Below are 6,000 nucleotides of genomic sequence, written 5' to 3'. Positions count from 1 at the left end.
AAAAGTACAGTGGAGAAACCACGGGCACGAAGAAGCCACGTGGGAGCTTGAGGACAAGACGATGGAGTTATTCCCAGAACTCTTCCTATGAGAGTACCAAATTTCGAAACGAAATTTCTTTTAAGAGTGGTAGGATGTAACGCCCCACTTTTCGAACCCTAATTTTTGAACCCTAAGGTGATTTGTATTTATTGCTTTGATTGCTGCAATTAAATGACAATTTGCTATGTGATTGAAGTGGTGACCTAATTTTGATTTGACCGAGTCATTTACGTTGTTATGACGTGGCTGAAATTAATTGATGTGGAATGAAATATATTGCGGTGAATTATATTATCTTTGGGGAGTGAGATTTAAATAGAATCATAAATAATTACCTTGCCCCTTTCATTGTAGAAATTTCGACCACTATTATTTTAAGGAGAGCAATTCTATTTTCTTGGATTTAATTATTTGTTTGGGATAATTATCCAATTAAATCCAAAGCCAATTATTCTTTATTTCTCTCTTGAGAAAAATCGGCCCCCATTATTATTCCTAAGGGGATTTCGAAATCTCCTAGCTTGTGGGAGAAGAAATTATTCATTATTTATTTTGATCCCTTAATTATTTCTTTCCATGTCTAATTGGAATATCCTATCAAATCTTGCATTATCTTATTTTATTCAAGATTTGGAAATTATTCCTTGTGGAAGGAATATTTCACACGCCTATTTCCATTTAATATGGGAGGATTTTTATTAATTTTCTTGCTCCGTATTATTTTATTCTGCTCCGTAAAAATACCAAATAAAATCATAGGCTAATTAATTAACCATGATTTTTGAAAATCTCACCTTAATTCCTCCCTCAAATTCACGCCACTTCCTCCCCTAATCTCTATCAAATATTCATGCCATTAATCTCCCAAATCTTCAATTAATGGTAAATTATTCTATTCCTTAATCCTATAAATAAAGGAACAACTCCTAACCCTAAACCCCACCTCAAATCACACGCCTCCCACCACAAATCACACGCCCCTCCCACTTTTCATCTCCTCTCCCACTTGTTCATCCACTCCACTCAAAATCCTTTCGATTCGCCAAGAGTTTGTCGAAGAACCAAGAGTTTTAATCGTCTCTACCGATTGTTTTGTTCAAGAAAGGTACAATCAAGCCTCTATTCTTCATCCTCTCCATCCCAACTCTTCTTTTGTTCTCTCATGCATGTAGAGAGTGTAGGGAATGCAGATCTAAGGGTTTAATCGGTGGGAATGTGTAATCGTATGTGTGAATGCATTTTGATTTCAATTGGTTGATGATTTAATGAATCCTCGGTGAATGATATGTGATTTCATGAAAATATGTGTCTAAGGACCCTTTTGAGCATGCTTGTATGTTAAAACCATGAAAAGGTTGATTTTGAATAAGTAGGGGTAAACCCTAATTCGAATTCCTAAAAACATGAGAAACTGTGATTTCCGAACAGTAAGTTCCGACTCATCTTTGACCAACCAAATGAACTCCGATTTGATTGATTCTTTTTCCTGAGTAAACTTCATGATGGCCTCTGTGTTGTGTGTGAATTTCAACTCAGTTGGATAAAAGATGGACTTTTGGTGAATTTTTAAAGTTGACTGCGCAATTCTGCCAGAAACATGTTTTCTCGACCAGTGGGTTACGTCTTTGATTTGACCGACTTAAAAGGGGTATTTTGACATGAAATTTAAACTGAAAGTTATTTGATGGGTCTACTGCCCTTTCGTAAAATTTTAGCCCCAACGGAAGTCGGATGATTTTTAAATGATTTTTATAAAATGGTTGCGCAGTGCTGCCAGATTTCTACCTTTGCAAAATAACTATATTTTTATGTTTTGAATGGCATACATGAATTATACATGTGACGAGATGATGTGATATGCAAAGATGTTATGCTATGATGTGATTTCCATATGTTGATGGGAAAACGGGAAAAGTTAGGGACATGCATAATATTAAGTCCATGTTGGTGACTAATTGGGAATACCTTATCTAAAGGTGAAAATTCGTGCGCTAAACGTGATATCAAAGGGAAAGCGATACTTGAAATCTAAACGGTCGAGGTGGGCTTCTTTTCTACCCTACATTATTTATGGGTTTTATTTTACTAAACTCTTTTAAGTATGACTGTGGAGCTATAAGGGTGGTTTTAAGCGATTATCATGCCGTGATTTGTTTTAACGTGCCTATCTGATGTGGCTGTGGCCACTGTTATATAAATCGAATTCGGGTCCTCGTAGGGCCGCAAACCCTACGTGGATTAGTGTACACCTATGGTAGATCGTGTGCTAGCATACGGGCTGGCCGGTCTAGTGGCTTGGTTTGTGGCCACATTCCAAGTCATGTATTGGCAGATATGGTTGATGACGATGGGGAAAAATGACTGCGCAGTCGCTATTTTGAACAATGGAAAATATTTTGAGTGCCTCGGGCCTTTCTAAAGCTCAAACCACGATGGTTACTTACGTATGGCATGATAATATATATTTCTTAATTAAAATATTTTCGGCATGAGTCACTGAGTATTTTCAAAAGTACTCAGCCCTGCATATGTTTTCTCTATGTGCAGGTTGAGCAGCGACGAGCGGTTGGTGGTGTTGAGCAGGAATTAATAACAAACTATGGTTGTTCTTAAACTCCGAATGTCGTTGTGTCTTCACACATGACGTCACTCTTCTCTTGGATGCTTCCGCTGTGATGTTTTATTTTCTCTACTTATATTTATTTTTCCTGAAACTTTTTGATGAAATGTTGAAAACTCGTTATCTTTTGAATAATGTCAAACCTTTGGTCTTTCATTTATTAAACATAACTACCTTTAGTCTTTTTAATTATTGAACTGTAATTTTGGTCAAACTTTTATTGAAACCCTAGTCTTCTATGCCCGTTCATTAAGCCCCTTTAAGTCACGATCGCCCGCTTTTATTAACCCTAGGGGGCGGACGTGACAGTCTTATTGCTAAGTTTAGCAGTTGTTTAAGCATTAGGTTGGGAATAGCTCTTGACCAAGTCTTAATTAAGCCTCTAGCTTGATGTTGGCTCCTTTCAAAGCTTAGAGTAGGATTAGTTGTCACTTGTTTTTTTTATTGTAGCAAGGGTCCCCACAAACAAATGTATCACTCTCTTGTATTTCTATTTTCCAACAATTTGTAATTCAAAACTTAAATTTCCTTGCACTTTAATTTCCAACCGTTTCTTCATCCTAAACTCTTTTTTTTATACTCCAAAATCTGTGTACGAAAACTCGGGGTGTTACAAGATGTCGTTGAGAAGAGATAAGATGGGCCTGGCGGAGATAGTTGTCAAGACCGCCCTTTAGGGTGTCCACAATAAGGCGGATACCCCAATAGCCCCGCCCTAGTTTTTGTCCATAGTCCCAGTTTTTTTGTCTGTAGCCCCAAAATTTTGTTTCCGTCCACTATGGTGGACACTTCCAATAGCCCCTAAATTTTATAATCAATTTTTATTTTAAAATGTTTTTAGTTTCAATCAGGTATAATTAAAATCATCGCAGTGTAAATAATTAGAAAATGAAGTAATTGGGGCCGAATATTCGTTGTATTGCAAACGGGTAAAATTATACAACGAATAATTAAAATAAAATACAAATAAAAACTCCGCCACCGTCTACTCGGTGTCGGAGTCGGCTTCCTCATCTTTTTCTTCTTCTTCTTCTCCCCCTCACTCGTTGCTGTCGGCCGCGGTTTCCCCAGGAGTATCATCAACCAACCCCAGTCGACTCTCAATCCGAGTGATGAGCCTCTTGTAGACGTTCCTGACGTACGGGTCAGATTCCCCTGCTTATTTGTTGCATACGACTTGCAGTTGTTGCATCAACTGCACATCTATGGTATCTCTCAAGACCTCGTGGGGTTGCACCATGTGCTGTGGGATTGGGGCGGGCGGGGTATGTGAGATTCGGACGCGACTACAGATAGGCGGGAGGCACTTCTAGCCCCTCTGGCGCTGCGGATAGAGGCCTGTTGTCCCGGGGGCCGTCGTCGTCTAGTGTGAGTAGCGGCTGGCTCTTCGACTTGCTCGTCGGGCTGCTCGAACTTGTGCGAGCCGCTTCCGCTGCTGTAGTCCCCGGCAAGGTTGTGCCTTGTACGCTTCGGCCCAGGAGCTGTGTTGACCTCTTGCGCCACGATGAACTTGAATTTTGGACAATCCGCGAGGACCAGATACTCCTCCCACAGTATGAACTTCGGCCAACCCTCCGTGTTGTATTGGCCCATCGACAGGCCCTTCATGTCTGTTTCGCTTCGTTCACTCTCAGCGTGGAGAATGTTATTCTGGTATATGGACGCGAACCGCTTGGTAGCCCGCAGAATCCTACCCCACTTTTTTTAGAGCTGTTCTGGGTCGCGCTTCTCGGCGCCGTCGGGTTTGAACTCCTCGTATGCCATCATGACGCGCCTCCAAAAGCTTCCCTCGGGCTGATCAGTGCCCACCACGGGGTCCGATGTGATGGCATCCCACGTCCTCGCCACGGCAATGCTCTCAAATTTGGTGTGGGGCTTTCCCCGGTTGGAGCCAGAGCCGTCTCTACCGCCAGCGTCACTGCCCTCGCCACCGCCACTGCCGGCGCCCGCGCCACGACTGCCGTCTCCGCCCCTACCGCCACCAGCGCCCCGACTGCCGCCAGAGCCTCGGGGAGGAACGAGCTTTTCGACTCGTGCTGCCGGCGTATCTGGTGTGTCGGAACTGAACAGACCCATCATAGTATCCAGTGTGTATTGATCTTCGTCAGTGAACAGAGATTGGCTGGATTGGAAAGGGGACTCCGGACGCGGTTGGTTAAGCGCGTCGAGGTTGGGTCTGTAATCTCCAAATGCGGAGCGACTCAGATTCCGCTGTATAGGTGGGGGCGTTGGAGAAGACCTCCACGAATGAGATGGAGGAAGGTTTGGACTCGATGCCCACGGCGGGGGAGATTGATTCCAAATCCAAGGCTGGGACGGAGCCCCGCCAAAGCCCGACGGCTGAGAAGCATAGTTTGGAGTTTGTACAATATATGAGTTTTCATTTTATCACTACCCAACCAGAAATTGTGCGTTTCAATTATTTTCATATAATATAGTTTAATAATAAAATTTAATTATTTGTTCGTTCAATTAATCGGTCGGTTATTGATTATAACCGATAATCGGTTACTTCTGAATATAATAATTGGAACCGGTAAATTTGTTTCTCGGTTAATCGATAATCGACCGGCTCCGGTTCAGTTAACTGAAATCCGTGGAACCGGATTATCATCCTTAACTGAAGCTGGGATGCATTCTCACGTTTTCTATGAAGTAGAGGCGAATATATGGATGGTGATGGACTGATGGTACGCTAATGTTTTTATAATTCTTGCCGATTGAGAAGCATTCTCACGTTTTCTAAGGAGTATTGGCTAATATCAGGAAATGCTAGTGTTTTTTGTTCCTCATACTCATATAGTAGTATTAGGCAAACTAATGTAAAGTCTAAATTTAGTTAAAATCTCATGCATGGGCAATCGGCCAATTTGTATGAGACTCTTTTTCCACACAATAAAGTTTAACAATAAATTTTAAATTTTCGTGCTCTTTTTTTGTCTTGTTACTTTGTTTCTTTAGTTTAAACTTTATTTTAAGGATGCTCTTGAGCTTATTTGATAGTATGAGTTAGTTTGCTTGCTGATTTTGAGTTAATGTCCTTGATGAATTGGAAGACATCCTTTAGTCAATTTCCAACTTTTCATTTAAATTTTGTGGAAAGATAGCAGCATTCTCTTTTATTTATTTTATTTTCAAAAATTACTTTTTTTTTACAAGTGTCCTATTTTTCTCACCACTCAGTCCAAGTTGCATCTATTAAGTGGGTGTTCGGTTTGCAAGATTGTATCCGAGATTAAATTTGTAGTGTGTTTGGTTCATGAGATTCAATCTCACAACTCAATCCTAGATGGATAATCATGGGATAATTAGTCTTAGCTAACCCCCCTATGACTAAA

General features: G+C 40.9%; 1 long non-coding RNA gene across 1 annotated transcript; it reads left to right on the top strand.

Moving 5' to 3' along the window:
- The first annotated feature begins 829 nt into the window (after nucleotides 1-829).
- Nucleotides 830-2,854, top strand: LOC121767985. The gene is made up of 3 exons (XR_006043256.1): nucleotides 830-1,147; nucleotides 2,019-2,083; nucleotides 2,590-2,854. It is a non-coding gene; the product is annotated as an uncharacterized LOC121767985 (long non-coding RNA).
- The last annotated feature ends 3,146 nt before the right edge of the window (nucleotides 2,855-6,000 follow it).

Source organism: Salvia splendens, chromosome 15, assembly GCF_004379255.2.
Source record: "Salvia splendens isolate huo1 chromosome 15, SspV2, whole genome shotgun sequence".
In the NCBI taxonomy this organism is placed as follows: Eukaryota; Viridiplantae; Streptophyta; class Magnoliopsida; order Lamiales; family Lamiaceae; genus Salvia; species Salvia splendens.
The sequence above is the reverse complement of the archived record's forward strand: the minus strand, read 5'-3'. Positions and strand labels throughout refer to the sequence as shown.